Source organism: Indicator indicator, chromosome 1, assembly GCF_027791375.1.
Source record: "Indicator indicator isolate 239-I01 chromosome 1, UM_Iind_1.1, whole genome shotgun sequence".
Classification (NCBI taxonomy): Eukaryota; Metazoa; Chordata; class Aves; order Piciformes; family Indicatoridae; genus Indicator; species Indicator indicator.
The window spans coordinates 63,466,274-63,490,535 of record NC_072010.1 but is presented as its reverse complement, the minus strand read 5'-3'; the positions used below and the strand labels follow the sequence as shown (position 1 = coordinate 63,490,535).

The 24,262-nt window shown below is 37.9% G+C and overlaps 1 protein-coding gene across 1 annotated transcript in view; it reads left to right on the top strand.

The window, feature by feature from the left end:
* IRS2 (insulin receptor substrate 2) overlaps nt 1-24,262 on the top strand; it is a 44,056-nt gene that overhangs the window by 4,150 nt on the left and 15,644 nt on the right. The gene's annotated exons all lie outside the window — the stretch shown is intronic.

Below are 24,262 nucleotides of genomic sequence, written 5' to 3'. Positions count from 1 at the left end.
CCCCATGGTAGTGTGTAACTATGTTCCAGTTGACGGCACAGTTCCAACATGAGTGACCAGTTGTCTGGTTTGCTTTTTATATAGATTGCAAATGCTTGATGTTCAAAAGCAAAAAGAAACCAAAGAAATCTGAAATTTAGTGTGAGAGAGAATGTATGTATTAATTATGTAGCTGTTCCTTTGTTGAGGTGCTAGTTATGTTGTTAAAAAATCCCAAACCGAAAACAAAGAAATACACACACTCCCAGTAGCAACCTGCCTCCTCTTGGTGAGTGAGAATTTTTATAGAGCTAAGTGCTGGTTGAGGAGGGCACAGAACATCCAGTCTGTCAAAGCTTAAAAGTTAATCAGACATTGTAGAGATTCTCTTTGCTCTTGAATTTATGCAAGGCATCGTACTTAAAACCCCTTATGCATATATAACTGTAATAGATGTTTATGGGTCTGGCTAGGTGAAATGGCATACCCACCTAAAAGCAGTTGCTTGGAGAGTGAGTAGGTTTTGTTCCTGTATTAACAGTGCTGATACAGGTTGTCAATAATAAGCAAACAGCGAGTTTGCAAGAGCCAGTTGCACGGGTTTTTTTGTTGTTGTTCTCTCAGTAGCTAGTTGATTTTGAAGAAGAAAATATTTTTTCTTTTGATAGGAGGTACAGGAAGATGGAAAAGATGAGAGACCCATCGATTGCAGAGCAAGCTTTGAACGTAATTAAGACGAGAGAATTGTTGAATGAAATGTCAGAGTTTGAAAGGATGAACGCTTATTCTGAATTACTTGGAAAGGTTGAGGGCTGAATGTTGCTTGGCTGTTGCTTTTAGTTTTGCTGGGGTCGTTTTCAGGATCCCTGTGGCTTGACTGAGACTGGTGTGCTGCAGTGCCTGCTCTCTTCACCCAGCTGTGGGATTGCAGTCCCAGGCACCGACAAACCATTGTGCCCCTCGCTTCACAAATTTGAGTTCTTACAAAACTGAGGAGTTTTTCTTGAGCCACTAATAGCCCCAACTACAAACTAAGCCCCGTGTTGGGAAAGAGCTACTTCCACAACATTCCCCAAACTGCTGACCCTACAGCAGGGGGAGGGAGGGCTGGGGGAAGGGAGCAGGCACTGGTTACCGAGAAAACCTGGAGCGGAAGCGAACGCAGTCGCCATCCAGGGGAAAAGCAGGAATGGAAGAGCCAGTCAATCTTCCGAAGGAAGGGGAGCCGACCGCTGGCCTTCCCTTCCAGTAAACAAAAGAACAGTGCAATAAACAGCTGTGTTAGCGTGGTACACGGCACACAGGGGAGATGGTTCAGCTCTGCTCTATGTTTGTCAAAGGGCAGCTATAGGCTTGCCTTATTTTAATATTTAATCTGCATGCAAATCTATTTTTCTGCTCTCCCGTAAGCTTTTAAACACAAACTACATCAAGAGGTGGTGCGGAGAAACTCATAGAGACTTTGTCTCTCTGTAGAAGGCGAGTCTGCCATCTCCACCATCCTGTTTCCCTGAGTGTGTGCGATGGATGCCTCCTGGGCATGCTCAGGGTTACGGGATTAATGCCGCCAATATCAGGCTAAGGCGGTAGGGAAAACCGCACACAAACATCATCAGTGAGCAGCCTGAAGTGTTAGGTACCAAAACCGAGGTTGCAGGTTCGTTGCGCTTGTGGCAGGCAAACTGGAAAAGTCATAGCACAGGGATGGAGAAATACATCACAAAGTGCTTTCTTGGTGTAAATCGAATGAAGTCCTTCACTTTTGCAAATTTCCTGGTTTCTCTTTTGGTTTTCATTGAGATTTCACATAGTTTGTTTACAGAAAGGCCTCTGCCAGTGTTTTAAAATATCAACCAAGAATTGCGCCAGTGTGTTTGAATTTCAAACCTTGTAATTTGGGACACTGCTAAGCATTTAATGTTTTACAGAGAAACACATATGCAATTTAAAGAAAACTGTATTTTGAGCATAAGCAAGGTTATTTTGACACAGGAGAAATTCAGGTAGATTTGAGAGAATCTTAATTTTGTAAAAATTAATGGTTTACACATGAAAGCTTCTCTAGAATTGGCATTAATTAGTTGCTTGCACTTTTTTCAAATTTTAACTATTATTAGAAAAGCTTTATGTCTTCAAAACTTCTCAAAAACCACATGAGGTTTCTAGCAATTTTAAAACAATAGAGAATTCACATACATTTAATATTTAGAATAGGAAAACCTCAGAGATACAGGGTAATTACTTTCTCAGTAAGTTAATACTTTGATTTGTGTAAAATATATGTAAAACAGTTAACAGTTTAAATTCTGTGGCAGTAGATATCTTTTCTTGTGGATAAGTGTTTTAAGGGGAGTTATTTGTATCATCTAAAGATGGTTGGTTTTCACGTATAGCTTGCCTCTGTGATATCAGTAACTTGCTTCTACTGCAGGGAGTGCTGTGCTTTTGGAAATCTCTGTCCATATTATGCTGTCATGGCAAGAAACAAGCAAGTGCATCCACAACTGCTGTCAAAACCAGAAAAATTAAAAGATTGCTTGAAATTATCAGTTTGTTTAGTTTTACTGTGTTCTGAAAGTCTGCAAATATTTAAGAATTGGAGAAATACTTCCCTTCATCTGATGTGTAAATAAAATAATACTGTTACTGGTTGGTTAAAAGTTGTTACTTGCTGATAATTAGCCTTCGTTCTTAAATTATGACTGCTTGTTTGCTTAAAAACATGTGAGCTGCATATGGTTTTCATTATTTATGGAAACATGCTCGTTTTTCTCATAGAGTGCAAATTATTTATTCCAGTATATTTATGACAGATTATATCCAATAATTATGTGACTCTTTATGGTGGATCTGAGTTCTAGTGAAGTCAAATGGGAGTTCTGTGCCTGTTTTGGTAGGGTTAAAATTTTACTCTTTATGTATAATCCTGAAACCCTTAAGTAAAATTCCCACTGAATTTGGTGGGTGTTTAATAGGGAATTTTACTTAATTGAAAACAATGGAATTGAGTTTTGTTTTCTTTTCCATTAATGAAATGCTCTGTAACTTATAAATGTTTCTAGTAGTTGGTCTAGTTTTCTAAAATTGAACGGATACTTGTCTCATGGTGAAAAAACACCCTGAGGGCTGTTTTCCTCCTGTGTTAGCTTCTTTTGTCTTGATTTATTTGGAGAAGACATCATCTGTAATGCAGCTACTTAAGTTCATAATAAGGTGATTTTTGATAATAATGCCCCCTGCCTTGTCAATTAGCTTTTACTTCTGTGAGGGTTTTATGATTGCACCTAAACAATAAAAAGCCTATTTTAAGAAATCTCTTCCTGTGTCTTTCTGATGGCGTTTTAGATTACTGAAGGCATCATCCTAATTTTCTTTTTGGGGATTATTTTGAACAGTGAACAATACTACTAAGGGTTGGTTGTTTTTTTTATTTGTTTGTTTGTTTTTTCCCCTCTAGTATGCCAGCTGCCATAAAGTTTTGGTTCTCGGTAGCATGAGAACGTTTGTCTCTTTAACAAAACTTGTATTCATTTTAAAATGACAAAAGTATTAAAAGAACTATGTGCTGTGTTAGGAATTTATGCATCTTTTAAAGTCTTTTTTCAATAAATCAGTTGTAGTAGTTTTTCTGATTGCTAAGTTCTGTGAGAATCTAAAAATTAACAGCAGAAAGGATTGAACTACTTGTAATGCATTACATAGTGGTTTGGTTTTTTTTTACTTCTTATAATTAAAATTTTGAGGCTTTCTCTTGCAACCTCTTGAAAGTCACTTCTTGTCTCTTAGATTACATTTTAACAGCTGCCCAAACCAAAATTGTTGGGTCTGAACCTAGTAGTGTCACTCTGTGAAACACAAAATGTAAACTGAAGTTATCTAACATTAAGTGAAGCCTTTGATATTTTAAATTATGTTGATTATATGCATGTCAGCTTTTTACAAGCAGATAAAATATTAAAATACGTTATATCTGTTAGATTTTATTTGGCTTCGTAATTTAAATTATGTTTAGCTATAGTGCTCATAGAAACAATGTCATGGTTACTCTGAGTTATTTAAGATAAATTGCTATAGACCAAGTTGAATGGTGGATTTGTTCTAAAATGAACCAGTACAGTCATTGCTTGAGGCAGAGGAAATGCTTATGTTGATGATTACTTCTGATTACTTGATTTCTTTCAAGATAGCCACAGAGACTAACGTTCACTTGTAAGTAAAATGGATAAAGGAACGTTTGAACAGAAGGAGTATTAGGACATGTTTTATAGGGTGGTGGTTGGTGTTTTTTTAATGAGAGAATAATATGGGTTTCTTTGTATGCGATTTACCATTATTTTTAAATAGTGCCAATTGCCTTTGGATGTTGAAGTGATTTAGAAGTTGAAACACAGCAACCATCCGTAGAAAAGAATTAAGCTAGAGTCAGCGTAACCTAAGTTTCGTTCCTATTCAGCATTTCAGTGGCAACATACATACATACAGTTACTTCTGTTTAATTCAGATTTTCTCTAAAGCACCATTAATACTTTTTTTTTTTTTTAAACTAGAATAAACACATAAATAAATGCCTATATCTTGGGTCTGTTTTTTCCCCTAATTTGTTGAGGTAGTGGACATCCGTGTTTTATGTCTAGGTGTGTTGTGTATTAATGTACTACAGCAGGATTTGTGGGAGTTTTATATTGGTACAGCATGTATAATAGCAATTTAAAGTGATTTGATAAATTAGGGTGTGTAATTATCAGGACTTCACAGCTCTTTGTTTTTTGTTGTAATTTCTTAAAATGTTTGCTTAGAAGTGATCTGTGTATATGTGGAAAAACTGGGTAATGTCCTTGCTGCCAGTTGTTGAAAAGGCTGCTTTTGCTCCTGCAACCTTTCCAAAGGAAAACCTTTTTTGTTGGGCTTTTGTTGTTGTGTTTTGGTTTGGTTTGTTTGTTTGTTCGTTTGCTCATTTGGTTGGTGGTTTTTTTACATGTGTTTGTCTCAACTGCCTTTAGCTATACAACGTGGGCATCTTGGGTTAGTCAGTCTGCCAGGCAGTCTCCAGAGCCAGCAGCAGTAAACACAGCCAGCAAGGGTGACTGCTCCCATATCTTTTAAAGGCAAGTTACAAAGTAGCATGAATTTCCTCCTGCATGTCCTATCAGTATTACTGATTTAGGTTGTATTTGCAGTTTCTACACTAATTGAGGTAGGATGAATCCCTTAGTTGTAGGTGTTTGTGCTTAAAGCAAACTTTTAAGGCTGGGGTATTATAAACCTGATCCAAACCACAGAGAAATCAGTGTAAAAATTGCTTACATCTTTACACAGAGGCTCACCTGAAAAGTACGTATCATGAAGTGTTGATAGTAACATCTGAGACTCACTCAAAGACAGCAGTAGTCTGTAATCACTTCTGTGCAGCCAGTTAGACAATACCAGATAACTTTACTGAAGTATAGGTATGACCACAGCAACTGGTCTAGTGTGTTCACATTTGCATGGAGTTGTGCTGTTACTTGGTAGCTGAGGTACAAAAACGGGCCCCTAACGTATTACTGTTCAGGAAAGATGTTTGATAATGAGAAATCCCTTTGGAAATCAGTGTAAAAGACCAAAGACAGTATTTGGAGTTCTGCTACTATCTAGGTTTTATTCTTTCAGTTTATTTATATTTATTTCAAAATAGATGGTCTCATTTTTTTTACCACTGGTGATGGCCTGAAATCATGTATGGGTATATCAAAAGTAGTAATTAAAAAAAACACGTGCAGTTCTTACACACATTGAAGAGCAATACACTCTGGGAAGAGGCACATCACAAGCTAACAGTGGGGAAATACTTTCCAAAATAATATTTATTACTAGGGTGGCTTTTTATTTGCATTCATATCCAGATTTGCCTATCTTAGTTCAATAAAGGTCCTTTTAGAGTGTGTGGCTTTTTATCTCACTAAATCAATTGTAGAAATAGTTAAGATGAAAAAAACCAACAACCCAAGCCCCAAACTAAGCCCCCACCTTTGATGGTAACATGTATGTTGCAGGAGAGTAATGCAATAGCCTTATTCCATAGATTAGGAATGATTCAGTGTTTTGTTTACATTATTTGTCAATCTCTTCAGCATCCTAGAGAACACTTCCTTCCTGGCAGATGGCAGCCCCAGGGCCATGCACCTGCCGTTACAAGCACTACGCACTGGTAATCTACCCCAGCATCACTCTTGACAAGAGGCTAATGATTGGAGACTGTCTGCCTGACAGCCTAAACAAAATAAGGAACATATTTGTCCTTCGGTGAGGGTCTGAGAGATTTTTGGGAGGACAGTCAGAATGATACACTGAAGAATTATAGTGGAATTTAGTTTAGGCCTTTGGCAGTGTTTGCAGTGCGAGCCACTTTTAAGATAATGATGTTGCAAAAAGCAAACCATGTCTCGAAGGAATTTTCTGTTTCTCTAGTGGAGTGATAGCTGACTATATAAATTGCTCTATGTGGATGGGAGGAAGGATTGCATGATTTAGGTGACCGTGGTACAGTCCTGTGCAGGAGAGTCGACCCTCACTGGAAGCTGGAGGTCAGTCATACTTTGCCAGTGCTCTGTGTTGTGCTGATTAACAGGTCCAAAGCAATGTCTCTTTAATTGTTTATGAGTGGTGTGTGTTGGTGCTTCCCTTTTCAATAATTTTATTTGTAGATTATATGTTTTTATTACATCATTAGACCAGAATCTTCTATTTTATCTTTTGTTCATTTTTCTCATGTGTTTATATGTTTGCTTTTCTTTGAAATGAGCATAGACAATGTTTCTAGGGGACACTACCCAAGGCAAGGGTATCTCTGAAGTAGGCCAGGATGTTCTTTGCTAAATTTAAAAACTACCCAAATATTACCCAGAGTTTGTAGAGTATTAAGCAGGATTACATGACGCACGGATTAGACATTGTTGAGCAGCTTGTTTTTGTTTGAAGGGGTCAGAAATGGAGGCACTGGATCTTTTAGTGTGATGCCAAAATAGCAATCTTGCTGATACCAGAAACAGCAGAAGTTTCTTAGAAACAGTGGGACACAGTGGAGAATTTTCCAAGCTTTGCCAAGTGATGCTTTAGTAAAATTTGTTTGATACGTGCCATCATGATGAGTGTAAGGTATGAAACTCATTGTTCCATTTGGTCTCTGTTTCCAAATCTGTTCTACAGACGCTTTAAAGCAGGCATAAGAATAACATTGTAAGTGCAACTTGAAACTGAGGGCTTCCCTTCAGTGAGAGAAAAATCAATACATCATTCCACTAACAGCAGGAAAATCATGTAAATTAAGTAAGATCTAAGCAGTTTTAGATTTGCCTCTTGCATTGTGTCCTCCCAGGCAGTATATTATTTTAAAAGTGCTGAAGACAATCCTAATGTCCAGTTTAACCCCTTATTAAGCTGGGTAGCATTGTCAAATTAATGTATGGCATCAGAATTAATTTTTTTCTTTGAATCTAGGCCTTTGCTCAGCAGAAGGCACAAGGTTGATGGAACAAGTCACCTGACAGTCTCTTGGTTGGAGAGTTAGGTTTAACTGTTAGGCAGGAGACAATGGTATTGAACAGTTGCTCAGGAACAAGAAAACCTTCACTGATGGAAATAATGGGGGTTTCGGAACTTACTTGCAATAACTTGTAATGCTAAATTTTAACATTCTTTAAAAGAGAATAGAATTGACAAAGAGCTTTCTAGTTAGTGGCAAACCCCTTTTACATCATCAAGTTGACTATGTCAGGTACTGTGGCCTCTCCAGAGCCTGAATTATGGAGCAAGGCTTGAATTATTTCTTCTGTACACTTTACCATTTTTTTCCTGATATTGTGGTTTATTTTTTTTTTTTAGTTTGTCCAAAACTCCCTTGAGTGATTTTAGTTTACTTTAAAAGACAGATGAAATGTCAGGTGATGTGTCTAACCAGAATTTTCATTGATGCTCAATAAAAGGCTTTGTGCAAAGGAATTATGACATTTGGATCTGAAAGGTGCAGGTAAAATTCTTGCTTAAGGCAGCTGCACTCTGCTGTGCTGTAGTATCTTACAATGTAAACATTTGGAAAAGTTTATAGGAGGGTGGACTTGAATCTTTTGCAACGTTTCAGTCTTGAGCAATTATTTCTACCAAATTAATGAAATATAACTATATTAATACTGTCTCTTTAATGTAAAAAAAAGAAAACAACATGCATTTGTTGTAACAATCTTGTAAAGAAACTATTGTTCAAGATTAGAAATAGTAATATTGTGAACTTTTTAAAGTCACTTTATAATAAAATTATTTACAACTGCTTAGTTTTAATGTAGCATAAAACTTTGAACATTGGTTTTTGGATTTGGACTCAATCTTGTGTAATTTAGTGCAAGGGTACGGAATTCCATCAATGATGAAGTTACAGAACTAGTGCTCATGACTTGAACAATAGTTGTCAAGAAATGACTATATGGAGAAGCATTAGGCATAAACATATAAATATGTGATCCTGAGGCTTGAGAGAATTTGCCATAAACTTAAAATGTTTAGTACTTGTAGCTTTATAATCCCAATAATCTAGCAAATACCAGAGAGATTCTAACATGTACCAGTGCTAGGATAATATTGATTTCTTTTGGATATCTACAGAAAGGTAACTTATTACAGTTTTGTTTTAAATGTTAAATGAAAGTCCTGTCAAGATAAGCTTTTAACTTTAACCATAAGTGGTGTATTGTTAAATAAGGAGTAGATTGCATGGATTCTAAATAAATAAATTGGTAATACTCAGTTTTTGAATGTTAGCCAATAGGATGATTTCCAGATACAAATGTGCCAGTATATTTCAGCACTGTTAAGTGATTTATAGTCCAGGGTCTATTAGTATGAATTCTCAAGTGACAATAAACTAAAAGCTTTCTAAGATATGGTAACATTAAATAGTCCATCTGTTATTAAAAATAAAAAATAAAAAACATCAGACCTTGATGGTAGTGAAATAGCTGGACTACTTGTTATTGATTTTTAGTAGAACTGATATTCAGCCCTCAGGAAATAAATTGATGGACTTTCATTTTAATAAATGTATAATTGACTATGCTAGGAGGTAGAAACAATAGACTGAGATCTTGCATCTTGAGTGAGCATGGTCAAACTGGTGTGACTGAAGGTAGAGGGAGATGGCCTGTGTTGCTAATCAGCTGTGTAGGAGGGTGTTTAGATACTATGCTGCTGTTTGGTTGAGTTGTTGCAGGAGGTCATTTAGTCTTCTGCAGGTGCGATGCTATTCCCCAAGTCTTGAGTCTGCTTCACTGGTCACAAACATGGCAAGCTTTAACTTGCCAATCCAGCCATGTGTATGCTCTGTTGTCATATTAAGAGAAAACACTGCAACATTTTCTATTCCTCTCACTCTTCAGTACGTGTTTTCCATTTTCTTTGTACTCACAGATTGGCTGGTGTCACTTTTGGAAGGTGATAAAGTTTCAACCATACTATTTAAAAAAAAAACATACTGAAAGTTATTGAAATGCTATTTTTGGTCATGTAGACTCACACTTGTATTCTACTTATCTTTGCTTTGCTAAAGAATATAATTGTATTGAGTTTTACTAATAATTTCCTTAGCATTATGGTGCAGTGTATTCTTAATTAAGCATAGGAGAAGCAGGTTTAAAAAAAAAATTAAAAAAAAAAAGGATGCTTGGACTTTAGAAAACGTACCTGGGAAATTGTGAGTTCTTTTGAGAACCGATGTGTAGGAGACAACTTTAAGCTCTCTACCCTGAGTGGAATGAAGTGTATGCATCCTGTACTTACTTAAGTATCTGAACACATTCTTAGTATTTCCTGTTAGTTTGTTTTAGATCCTAGCCCCTTTATCAGGCACTGATTTTTTGCTTGTCTTCTTGAGACATTTTCCCCTATGCATTGTAAAGGGCTACCCAAGCAGCCAAATCTTCACTCCAACCTGGAGTCAAGGTTCTATTCAGTTCTGCTGAAGATGGTAAAACACTAGACTAATAAGTCTTTTATTGTATATTAAATTTCTTGATAATGTTTTACTTTTCTTAATCATAGAAACACATTGTCTTATTGTACTGTGAAGTGACTTGATCTTACTCATTAGTGTAGATGTGTCTTTGTGTACATGTGTGTATACCTGAGTGAGATCCTAATTCTGCTTCTGTAGTCAAAGAAGCATTTAATATTTTAGTATTTCTCAAAATATATTAACTTGTTATTTGTGTCAGAGCCAAAGTACCTGGAAGAAGGAAATAAAGTGTATTTGATACATAAAAGCTTGTAAGGCAGTTAACAAAAAGCACTGTGCTGAAATACTTAATAATATTTGGTAGTTGTCAGTTAATCCAGGAACAGGAAACACTTGCTCAGATTCCATGGTTTAGTTTAGGAAAAATACTAGAAATAAGTGGTACCCTTATTAGTACAGGGTATAGTATGGTGGGGCTATGACTGTAACTGTTGGAGTGATCAGCATTGCCATCTGTCTTTAAGTCTGAAATTCTGTTTCTTCATTGGATCGGATGCTACTGGAGTTGTTTGGGTTTGATTTTTTTTTTTCCTAACTTTTTTTCTGTTACGTGTGCTTTTCTTGGCACCATTCTTAAACTTCTCTGCTTCTGTAATATGGTAACTTCTAATTTGACAGAGGTTTCTAAGATTTTTTCATAGCAGTGATGAGGTATTAATAGGGAGACTTGAAACCATTTCTCTTTTCGTGGATTGTCTTGGGTCCCTTTTCAGGCTGTTTGTGACCACATAATACCTTTTTGGGATAGTAGTAATTAATAATTTCAACTATTATTTTTAATGTACTCTAATTTAAAATAGCTACTGGAAGTAAGGACCTCTGATACAATACAAACTAGTCCATGGACTGTAATTTGGAAAGCGGTGAAGTGGAGGAACCAGTCATTTACAGACAGTTCGTGTTGGCTTTATTTTATGTGCCGTATGGGAATGGTTAAATGATTTTGCCTAAGTCTTATTCCTGTTATATTTGAAAGTGTATCTGTGGTCTCTCATCTCAAAACATAAATTCAATTTGGCTTTATTTATTAAGGCACTTTTCTGATGACATTTAGAGAGGCTGAGGCATCAAAGTGGAAAACACTGTCAAAATTGCCTTTTATTAGTGCTTCGAGGGGCTGCTGCTTGGTTTTTCCTCCTCAGAAACAGGTGTCTTGATTGCTGCAGAAAAGATTTGATAAGATTGTTTAGCACAGACAGAATGGAACTATTTGCAGAGAGGCCATTTGTCTATGTTTTTCTTAACAGATTTTTTGAAATTCAGCTGTGCAGGGCTCCTATGTCTAATGGACACAAGAGTATAATTAGAAGGCAGAAATACCTTTGTCTGAAGCCACAGGACGACCTTAAGACTTCACAATCTTAGGAGACCTTCATGTAGGTGTCTGAGTAAAGCTACTTAATGCCTGTGTCCCAAGTGTCTCCAGTATTTCCTAAGTGACCATGTTCTTCTTTTAGATTTCCACATACATGATGAGCATTCTCATCTAGCCAGTGTTCTTGCACTTAGAGATTTGGCCTGGTCTGTCGATATCTCATTAGACACCTTATTAGGAGCCTACTGAAAAAGTCCTCTTAAAATAAGCATCTGGCTTCCATAAGTAGTTACTTCAGGGATACAGCTGCCTTTTAGCTATTGAAGAGGCTGGTCAAAGCCAGATTTGGAAGTTGACACAAACCTGTGTTGCCTGACTGTAGAGAGAGCTTATACACTTGGCATAAATGCAACAATGTGGTTTGCGAGATCAGTCTTGCTGTGTGGAGTCTTGTTTTAAGCAGAAGGACTTTAAATGAGACTAATATTCATATGTGGATCAACTGGCCTAGCTAAGTACTCCTGCCTGACCTGGACTGTACTCTAGTTAGTTGATGATGTATTGTAATTGTTCAGTAAATGTGAAATTAAAAGGGATTTGTGTTTTCTCTCGCTATGCAGCTGCTGCACTGTTGACTGAACACTTTTCAATAGATTTCCTGGTCACTCACAATACAAGAAATATGCAGTGGTATCAGGCCCTTAGCACTTGGAAGTGAATTTGGGCTTTAAAGGCACAGATGTCATGGGGGCAATACTGGTATTTTGCAAAATTTTTCTTCATCTGTATTGTCCGTGGTCTTTCTTTTTCCGTTCTTAACATAGCATCCTTCTCAGAACAGCTACTGCGTGATGTTCTACTGGAAGTTCTAGTTCCTTGATGTGACATCTTGAAGTATTCATCATACCTATTTTAGATATCCTAAGCAGCTTTCAAGATCTGGGATACTGGCAGTGGGAGAAAATACATGCAGGTCCTTGTATACTGGAAAGCCTGCCTGAAGTCTAAGGGTATTCTCTGCTGAGCATCATGGGACTTGAGCCAAATTCTTAAGTATCTCATCTTAAGTGATAAAGATGGTTTTTAATCTGTTTTATAGAATCAGTTCCAGCAATATAATACAATTTCAGAAAGATGAGTGTCAGTTTTATAGTTGTGTGGTCAGATAAATTGCTATAAATCAAATGTAGTTTTCTGAAATGTTACATGAGCTACTGGTGAGCCTTTTAAGATAATTAAGCATCATTGGTTGCTTATAAGCATATTTACTGGCAACAAATCAGGGGAGCCATGCAATAAAACAAAACAAAGACACCTATGTCAGGGCACTTGGAAGAGGAGGGGAAAACCAGAACTGGTGAAACAGTAGAGTGCAGCTCTGTTTGCATAAATATTTACTGAGAGGTCTTGTAATTACAAAAGGAGGTACATCTTGAGCTGGAGTTGGTAATATCGCATGTAAATTATGCTAATATTTTTAGAGTTGTAAAAAAAAAAAAAGTACTTTTTAAGAAAAGTACCATGAAAGCATAGTGGTTTTCATATTTTAGCAAATTTTATTCTTTGTCTTGGGGAAGGTAGCATTTTGTACTGCAGGTTTCATGGCTGAAAAACAATGAAATAAGTACTATTTTTCTAAGGTGAAATTTGTTGCATGTCTCAGATATTCTTGTTCCTTAGAATAGGTAAAACTTTTCAATTCGCATTCACCTTTTTCTGCCTTTCTTAAGAGTGAAGCTTTAGCATCTGTTCAGTCTTGGAGAGCTTGTGGGCTTGCTTCACTTTATTTCTGCAATAAACTATTAGGTGGGGATAATTCAAGGCACATCCAGTGGAGCTGGGAGCAATTTCATTCATTCAGTACAAACTTGCTTGAGAAAGGAAGTAAAGTGAGTAAGACAAAGGAGATAATTATATGCTTTGTGCAATCACAGGTCATTTTATGACCAGCTTCCAGTTTTGAAGATGGTGTTCTCAGAACATGTATTTTAAACACTAACAAAATTATTTTCCTGAACAGTTTACTAAGCTTTTTGCTTCTACTGTCCAGCAGTGATCTGTGAATGGTAAATATGATGCCTATGTAACAAAATACATCTTCTCTTTTCATGTCTTAACATAATAACTAGCTTCTGTATGCAACACAATCTATATCAACTTTAGAAAGAAATGGTAATTCATCTCGAGGTTAAATTCAGAGCAGGAGGTTACAGGTACCTCTGTTGGTTTAAAAATGCAACATAAGTTTGTTTGGTTTTTTTTAACATTTCACAAAAAATACGTTTCATGCAAAGGAGTGTGCAGGCTAACTTGTAAAGAAGAAATATGTAAGTTCATTTGAGACATGGTTTTGCTTCAATTACTTGGACATTTGTTTATTGAAGCAATAGTTGGAAATTTCTGGTAGGGGATTGCTTTAGAGAAGGAGTGACTGTTTTCAAAGAGAATTGATTGGTTGCTGTAGGGTGATAAGTAGTAAGGCTCAAGTGGATGAAGGTGTTGAAATCCACAGGGACAGAGCACCTCACTAAATTTGGGATTCTGGCTTTCAGACAGAATCCACTGTGCCAAGCATAGCTGTGGGTCACAAGGCTACATTCCCAAGAAAGTTAGGGAGAGCTTGGCTCCTGATCATTAATGATCTGGCTAGGAGTACTTTATAAACATTATCTATAGAGATGATCATAGCCCCATTATGTATCTGAGAAAAGGCTAAGAACACAGAATCATAGAATGGTAGGGGTTGGAAGGGACCTCTGGATATCATCTAGTCCACCCCCCTTGCTAGTGCAGGTACGCCTAGATAAGGTTACACAGGAATGTGTTCAGGCAGGTTTTGAAAGTCTCCAGAGAAGGCGACTCCACAGCCTCTCTGCACAGCATGTTCCAGTGCTCTGCCACCCTCAAAATAAAGAAGCTTCTTATTTAGTTCAAGTGAAACCTTCTGTGTTATAGTTTGTACCCATTGCACAGCCCTTTACACATTTGTATGTATTTATAAGATCCCTGCTCAGTCTTCTCTTTTCCAGGCAAAGAGACCCAGGTCTCTCAGCACCTCATTGTAAGAGAGATGCTCCAGTCCCCTACTAATCCCTGTGGCACTCCAGTGGACTCTCTCCAGTAGTACACTGTCTTCCTTGAACTAAGAACCCAGAACTGAACTCCAGGGGTGGCCTTAGGAGGGTGGAGTAGAGCAGGAGAAGAACCTCTCTTGACCTGTCGGCCACACTCTATATACCTCAGAATACCATTGGCTTTCTTGGCCATGAGAGTGGCTGCATGGTGAATGTGTTGTCCACCAGCACTCCCAGGTCCTTCTTCACAGAGCTGTTTTTCAGCAGGTCAACCCCCAACCTGTACTGATGCTTTGAGTTATTCCTCCTCAGGTTCAGGACACTTCATGAGGTTCACCCCTGCCCAACTCTCCAGCCGGTCCAGGTCTTGCTGAATTGCAGCACAGTCTTCTGGTGTGTCAGACACTCTTCTCAGTTTTACATCATCAGCAAAATTGCTGAAAGTACACTTTGTCCCTTCATTCAGGTTGTTAGTGAGTATGTTGAACAAGACTGGAGCCAGTACTAACCCCTGGGGAACACCACTAGCTACAGGCTGCCAGCTAGACCCTTCACAGTTAATCACAACTCTCAGTACTCTGTCATTCAGCCAGTTCTCTATCTCGCTGTCTACTTATCTAACCCACACTTCCCAAGCTTGCCCAAGAGGAGACCTGTAAAAAAAGCCTTACCAAAGTCGAGGTAGACAACATCCACTGCTCTTCCCTTATCTCCCCAACTGGTCACAGTATCATAGAAGGCCAGGTTGGTCAAGTGTGATTTCCCCTTTGTGAATTCATGCTGACTACACCTTTTTTTTTTTAATCCAAATTTCTGTAAATAGAAGCTTGAGTTACTGTTTAAGTGGAATTAATAGAGCAGAAAGGTTAAGGACTTAACCTGATTTGTGCTACTGTATTGACAGCTCTAAAATACGAGACATAGTTTTAAAAGAACAGAAGGAATATTATATGCAAGAATATCAATAGACGAAGTGAAATATGTAGCCACTTAATGATGTGGTAATGATACTGCGAGAGATATAAAATTGAAAAAGTAAACTGTTCTTATGTTTTTGTAAGCAATGTTACCTGAGATGCGTTAACTCATTCTTTCAGTGTGAGAAAAGGATCCTAATCTGATTTCTGTATTCTGGGACACAAAACCCATCAAACAATCCCCCCCAAAAATCAAATCAAACAAACAAATAATAATATAAAAAAAAAAAAAAAAAACAACAGAATCTGTCAGCCTACTGGGGTTACCTTTACAGGTTACTTACAGAATAATTATTCTTTTCCCAAGAATCCTGGTGAAAGAGTTGGCCAGCTGGTACCAGGCTTTTCATCCCAGTTTTGCAGGGTTCTGTAGAAATGCTTGGGCAAGTTGGTTTTGAGCCTTTCCATTGTGCTCTCAGATTGTAAATAGAAAACGTGTATATGTGGGAATTGCAGTTCCTGTTGCTATAGATCTCAATATATAGAGAGTAAAGGAGGGACAGCATAGGTATGGACTGTGCATGGAACTAAGATTTCAGCTTCATTTGGTGCATTAAGCTAATGTGGCAGGTTCAGAACAAGCTGAAGGAAATAATTTTCTTGAACCCTGTGAGACTCCAGGGTTTTCATGAAGGAAGGTGAGGTACAGGAAGTCCTTGATAGTAAATCTTTAGAAGCTAGAATTTAGGCAACTCTCTGTATGCTTGTTGATTTCTATAGTATTAGTTTAGCCAAAAGCTGCTGTGTGTTCAGGCGTGTGGATGGAGGTAATCTAGTGGCTCAGAAGAAGATACTGGACTTTGATATTGGCCATTGATATCTAGAATGGCAGTTAGGTTCTCCCTTGTGGATCTAACCAGAAGTCTGATTATGCCTCCCCCACCTCCCCTTACTGTTAACTTGCCTGATATAGGTCATCAACATTCATGCATTTCAGCTGGCAGCTGTGTGATAATATCAAACTCTTAAAAGAGCTCTTCTTTCTTCTCAGACTTCATTGCCCTTGTTAATGACAACTGATATATGTGAGAAGGGGGACAAATAGTCCTTTGACATCGCAGCCAAGCCAGCTTCCTGGGATATGATCTCTGCTCCTAAAATGGTTACCAAGTCATACACCTCACAGACTCCAACATCTTTCATAACTGTTATTCATCTGATCCTAGCATGAAATGATGGAAGAGTTGCTGCTTAACAAATGCTTGTTTCTTCTTCTTGACTATAAGGAGTGAGTAGAGTGAGTAGGTCAGAGATGGAGGGGTACACATTGGGGATGGTAAAAGTTAACTGAGTATTGCCTCGTGTATGCTGCAAGGGCAGACATGTTAATTCAGTTGGTTTTGTTATGTTTCTGAAGATGGACTTGGTAGGTAGTTCAGTGTATTAGACACCAATTCCTTCCTCCCTTGCCCTTCCAGCCTCATTTTACATACAGAGTGGTGTCACTGGAGTTTGGTTATTGCTGTTAGTCTGTTCCTGGGGAGGACTGCACTCTCTCCTTGGTGTGGTGAAAGGAGTTGTGAAAATCAAGACAACCATCTATCTGAATGCATGTTTGCAGTGGTGTGTTTTGAATCTGCACTGCTTAAGGGTGTGATGGTTCCTAAGGCGGGAGGCAATTCCAGTTGCATGATAATGGTCATCAACCAAGAACGTGACTTGTTCTATGATGGTTAAATCTTGTGCATGTGAACTGTTGAGTGGCTCTTTGGCCGGCTGCCATGGTCTAATCTTTTCAGTGGCAAATTTTCTATATAGTTCCCACATCTGCTTCTGTGTGTGTTTCTATCCCTCTTACAAAATCCCAGTGGAAGGCCAAAAGGACTAAACATTTTTTTTTCTTAGCATTTTGTCTGCTCAGAGAAAGCAGCTTGATTTTGTGTAATTTCATGTAATGTTTTTGAACAGTTGTATACTCAGCTTGCAAGGGGAAAGGATAACTGAACAAATTTCAAATAGTACTGTGTTGAAGGTTTTTTTGGTCTAATTTATTTTATTCTTAACCATGGGATTAAATCACATCTATACAAACTTATTTAATAGTACACAGTGGTTATGGTTCTGAAATTAAGAGATATAATAGCAACTGTATTAAATTAATCCTGGAAACATGAGCATGTCTAGTTTCTTAATTTTAAATTTGAAGTGCCTATTTTTATTATAATTGATATGGGAAATGTATTTCTGGACCTTGAGCTATAAATTTGTTATAATGACATTTGTAAATTTAATTCCTTTTTTCCACATAATTACACTTTAATGTTTAGTTATTCATACTAAAAAATCTAGAATAACCTTGACAAAATGATATAAAACACAAATCAGTTTCTAAAATCAGCTAAGCATAGCCCTCTTCATCCTCTCTACTCTTACTGTAGACTCAGCTGCTTAAACTCTAGTGTTAGTCATGTAAATATATCAAACACAGATTACTGTGATTTTTTTAGTACCTTTCAACAAAGGTTGATGTTAATTATAAATTGTGGGGATCTGATGGTGGCATGGGATACACATTATAGCCTCTCAGGTGTGTGTTTGTACAAAAGAAGAAAAAAAGTAGTTGCAGCTGCTGCCACACAGCATCTTTTTCCAGATAATCTCATATTAGAAGAGAATATCTTTCTGCATGGTTATCTAAATGCAGTTAAGGATGTTACGATTTTTAGCTATTTGTCATGAATTAAAAGTGCTATAAAACTCATTTTAATATAGGTAACTGTGGCTGAAAAATCCCTATCTTACTGTTTTGAATAAATGCATGATTTTTGGTTTGGTTTATGTTGACTGGATGCTCGCTTTCTAAATTCATGAAACAACAGAGATGTATCTAAATAGCATTATGTACTGTTTTATAGTGGAATAGCATACCAAAAGAGCCTAGTTTCTCAGGGCAGCATGTCTCCAATTATGATCCACCATGACTTGTTTAAAAAAATAATAATGACATGGCTTTTTTATTTCATGGTTTAACTTGTTTTTCCCACCCATGTGTGGAAACATTTGGCTTTGGATGGATATCATTCATTTATAAACTGTTAGAGCATACTGCTTTGTTTTCCTGTACAGTGTTGTTAAGGCTGTAAGCTCTCAAAGAAACCTTTTCTTGTCATGATGGCTAAGCTTGGCTTTTTCTGGTAGGAGCTCCTATTCCCTGGAATTACTTGTGGAGACACATAGCGCAACACTGTGAGTTACCTTTAGCAAGTTTACCTGTGTGTGTTCTTCATATGTACTATTCATTACATTGCTTAACGAGAGTCAGGCCAATATTTGAGTCCTACTGTACACTTCCCTGGTAGCACCCTGGCATTCACATTAGGATGCTTGGCCAGATCTGTGACCTTATCATCTGTGCATGTACATCCCACAATCCATCCCATAAAGAAGCCCTTGCAGACTGCAGTTAGTCCATTTCTCATTGTCATCGGTGCCAGATCAATGTGAATTTGTTGTCATCAGGACCCCTGCTGCCACTCCTCACCTCCCAGGTGTTGAGGAGGCCAAATGCCTCCCCTGCAATTGGGATTTGGTTCTTTGGGTTGTGCCGTCTAATGGCCTGGCCTGATGTCCACAAGATGTATGTGTTGTTAAACTCCAGATTTGCTTATATCAATAGGATAGCTCTTTCAGGAAAAGTTATTTAGCAGGATCAGAGCCCTAATCGATTTGGCAGGCAGTATGAGAAGGGGAAACAAAGGGACAAAGCCTTTGTGATGTGCCTGTAGTGAGGGCAGAAGCCTGTGGCAGAGCTGGGGGTTCAGTGTCCAATGCCTGATCCACTCTGGCAGTTGTGCTGCCAGTGGAATAAATTTACTGTTCATGAATAGCCAGCAATGTGTTTTGCCATGAACCACATGAATAGCTGTTTCTGTCTGCATGCTTCTTAGCAGATGAGAGTTATTTTTAGGAATTAAGAAAATTTTTATTCATTGCTTACTGACTTTGAAAATTAATAAGCAAACTAGATCTTCTTTAATTGACTAACCATTGTACTCTCTTCACAGTATATTTATCAAATCTTTTAGTATTTGGTAGTTTCCTAGCAATTTGTGTGTGTTTATTATCTGGTTTATTTGGCAAGAAACCAGTGGAATTGGATGACTCTGAGTCGTTTTGGAAACTTAGCAGTAATCACAGATGCTTTTCTTAATAAAACCCCAAACCAAGAGGAAACTTGGTTCTCCAAGAGTAGATTTGTGTCCCGTAGGGATTTTGTTCAGTTCCTGCAAAAATACAACATATACTGGTATGATTTGCTGTGTAAGTAGAATGTTGACCTGAGATAAGTCAAAGATACTAATCACTGAAGTAAAACTTAACAGTGATATTGGTGTAATCGTTAATTTATTTTACTTCAGCACAAAACTTGCAACTTAGTTCTTGCAAGAAGGCTTCCTCTGAAGATAATATTGCTATTACATGGATCAAGTGGCAGCAGTAGTTATTTTTCCTTTCTTGATTAAAATGTTATTCAAAACGTGATTCAAAGCTTATTGAAGTCAGGGGAAATGGTTTCATTATTGAAGACTTTGTTTGAGTTAGGTTTTGAGTTACAGGTCAGCATTCTAGCCTCATTGGATGGCATGTTTATTGAATCATAGGCTCTTAGGTTTGTGCTAACAGTCCCATCATCCCACTACAAAACCCTCTGAAGTCAGTTTGTAAGTGCTTTGAAGCACTGGCTACTTCACCTGCTCCAGTTTAATTCTGTCTGGAAAGTACCTGTTGTGCTGTAAGAACAATAGCAAGTTTACTCAACTGCTAATAATCCTCCCTGATGGCCACCTTAGGCTGACATAGTTCTGGAAATGTACATGCGTTCTTTGCATGTATGAAAGTACGTTCCTCTAATTTCCCTATCTGAATGCATGTTTTTTTTTAATGTTTTGTGTGTTTGTTTGCTTTGTTTTGGTTGGCTTGGGGTTTTACTTGTTTGTTTGTTTAACTTTATTTGGTTTTCACTATCACGTGATTGCTTTTGGAAACCTAAACTTGTAACATTGATTTCCATTTGGAGGAGGATAGTAGTAACACAGAGTCAGCGTGTAAACACTCAAGTGCTCCCTTGTTTGTCTACATGATGCATTTCTCTTGCTTCCCAAACAAAGTGGTTTGTTAAGTGGCTTTTCCCCAAACCAGGGATCTCTGCTTCCTTCTGAGAGCCATCCATCCTGCCACATGTTCTCCCATGAAGTCTTACTGGAGGGGTGATGGCAGTTTTGGGGATCACTTAATTACGTCATAAGCCAATTCAAGTTCAAAGCCTTCGCAGCCCAAACAATGAAAGATTGTTTTTTGAAGTTTGAATGGTGGATTTGAGTTGGTTTCTGATCAGAAGAGTGGCAGCAAATAAATGTCAATGAGTGGGAGCAATGAGATGCTCTCCTTTTGGTCTTGGCAAGCTATTAATTAATTCAAGATGTGTCATGAAATAAATTCATCCTCAGTATCTGATCATATAGTGGCTCAAATTGACTCCCAACAGGACTAATTCCTTAAGGAAACCTTAGCTTTGAGAGATTCAGTAGCAATTCTCACATATATACAAGGTATGTCAAACTTTGGTTTTGTGTAGACATGAAGGAAAAGCCTTTGTATTTGTTTATCAGAAGTTTATATGGTTTGAAACTTGCATGGATGAGCATAATGCTTACTTCGACATACAGGCTTTATATGTAATTTCTTTCAGACTTATGGTCCCAACGGAATTAAAAATATACAGGAATACTGACTTCTTATATCAATATAGTAAAAATTATTGGATAATACTTTGTAGACATTTCTGAGTAGCAATTTGGTACACTTCCCAAAGTGTTCTAAATAACTTCAGTTTTAGGAAAATGTGTGATACATCTTCAATCTAAATTTTCATCTAACTTGTAAATTTGGGGACAAAAACATAGAACAAAAAAAATTGCTGTGAACTACTATATGAAATACAAAAAATGATTAATTTAAAATGCTACTTTCAATATAATTATGGAATCTTATGTGTATATCAAAAAGCATGAAGAGCTGACATATTGTGAATTTGCCACAAAAATATGAAACGCAGTAACATGATCCCACCTGGAGTATTGTGTCCAGGTCTGGGGTCCCTATTGCAAGAAAGATCTGGACGTGCTGGAAAGTGTCCAGAGAAGGGCCACGAGGATGATCAGAGGGCTGGAGCACCTCTCCTGTGAAGACAGGCTGAGAGAGTTGGGACTATTCAGTTTGGAGAAGAGAAGGCTCTGAGGATTCCTTATTGTGGGCTTCCAGTATCTGAAGGGTTGGCCTACAAGGAAAGCTGGGGGCAGACTTTTTAGGGTGTCTGGTAGTTACAGGCCTAGGGGGAATGGATCCAAGCTAGAGGAGCGGAGATTTAGATTAGACGTTAGGAAGGAGTTCTTCACTATAAGGGTGGTGAGATGCTGGCATGGGTTGCCCAAAGAGGTAGGGGAAGCTCCATCCCTGGATGTTTTTAAGGTCAGGCTGGATGTGGCTCTGGTAAACCTGATCAAATGGAAAGTGTCCCTGCCCATGGCAGGGGTGTTGGAACTAGGTGATTCTTGAGGTCCCTTCCAACCTTGACAATTCTGTGATTCTGTGATGAAAGAGACACTAGTAGTAGCACTTAGTATGAATGTAGTGCTGCAGGCTGACGTCGTGTGAGGATTTACCATGTAGTTGGCACTAAAATGAGTGTCGATGTTTTGTCATGTAACATTTACAGTCTCAAGGTTTTAATCACTACTGTATGTGCATCGCTGCTTTCCAAATATAGCAAACAGGAGAAACCTACATGATAAGCAACATGCTAAAGAAAAGTTGATGTCTTAGTAATTTATTTTTTTTAACGACTGTGTCAACAAATCATCTTAATGACTGAGTTAATTGGTGTAATAATGTACTTTTATGGTCATGGCACACGCTATCCATTAATTCTTTGCAATCAAAAAATATAGCATCACAGAATGATAGAGATTGGAAAGTACATCTGGAGATCATCTAGTTCAACCCCCTTGTCAGAGCAGGTTGCACAGGACAGTGTCCAGGCAGGTTTTGAATGACACCAGAGATGAAGACTCCACAGCCTCTCTGGGCAGCCAGTTCCAGTGCTCTACCACCCTCCTCGTGTTTAGATGGAACTTCCTATGTTCAAGTTTGTGCTCATTACCTCTTCTCATTTGTAAGATCACCCCTCAGTCATCTCTTCTCTAGGCTAAAAAAACCTAAGTCCCTCAGCCTTTCTTCATAAGAGAGATGTTCCAGTCCCCTAATCATCTTTGCAGCCCATGTATCTTCGAGCAGTTCCCTGTCCTCCTGTCATATGAAAGGAGCCAACTTCAGCTTTAAATTAGGATGGGTCGCTTTGTAATCAGTTTCTATTTTTCTGCATTAATTCACCTTGACTGTTTAAAGCACATTTGCAGTCAATAATCTGGAGAAGATTTCTCCCATTTGCATGTTTACCCACTTTTTAACTTCTGGAATAATAGTTACTTAGTAAATCGAGTAACTAGATTAGAAGAAGGTTCTTCCTATACTTTGGTTATGTTTTTAGAGAACTCTTTCCCTAAAGACAATATAGTCTCAATAACTTTGTTTTTAAACATCTGGAAATGGACAGCTTTTGATAACACCTGACTGACTGAAAAAGCAGTTGAGTTTGTATCTGCTTTCTGCAAGCCCTTTTCCTTTCCAACTATGCAAATGGTCATGGTCATGACTTGAACTAGGGGAATTTTGTGTTGGGTTTTCTAACCAGTTCTGTATTCTCTGGTTTACTCATCTAAAGAGCCACAGCTGAAAAGTTCTGAGAACTGGGAGGTGGTATTGGATTGAGTACTCCCTTTATTCTCTTTGCAATACCGTATAATGTATACAAATATAAAAGCAGTTATTACATGGCCCCTTTTCTTTTTCTTAATGAAAATCGATTCTGAGTAACCTCTCTATGGCGTTTTTTGTATTGTTTAAATCATAAATATGATTTTGCAGCTTTTATTGACCGACTTTCATTTTTCTTTTCAGAGTGAAGGAGTTAGTTTTCTCACCATGACCTCAAACAACAGAGTACAACATTCAAAGAAGCTGCTCAGCATATTCCTTTTTGTTTGTTTGTTTTGTTGGGATTTTTTTGTAACCGAAGCTGCTTAAGGTTTACTTTTTTGTTGTTGTTGTTGTTATTGTTGGTCTGGACAGTTACTTAGCTGTTTTGGACTAAACTGTGCAACAAAATTGGGAGGAAGGGAAAGCAACCTGCCTAACTCATTACTGATCCATGGCATCTACGGTATCATTTTGCTGCTGTTTCAACAGAAGTTGGAGATGCTCTTTAGATCATAGGAACTTTTCTGCTGGCCTCCTAAGGGCCAATGCCTTCATTTCTTTTTTCTGCAGAGAAATGTATTTATTTTTCAGCGTATTAAGGGATTCTGTAACACCTGCTGAAGCAGTAAGATCTGGTATTTACTGGCATAATTTCAAGCCTACCACAATACTACCTCAGTTCAAAGTAAAGCTGGATTTGCGGTGTTGGTGTACGACAGGACCTCCTCTATCTCTGTGCTGAGTCTCTCAAGGACGGTCGTCAGCCTTACTGAACTTGCAACGCATACAGCTGCTGCTGCTGCTGCTGGGTTGTGAATCACTAGCTGCAGGGTTTACTTCTCAGACAAAGCCTAACCAGGGCACTGAAGAGTCTAAAATGAGATGAAACTCTGTGAATTGGACTTGGGCAGAAGATTCATAGTAAAGAAATAGAAAATGTGTAACTGAAGCAAAGTAAGTCCAAACCATCAAACTGTGTTGGGGGTATCTCTCTGTACCTTTGACACACTTGTTTAATCCTCTCTATCTAGGTGTTTAGGTAATTCAGATTGCAAAAGCCTTT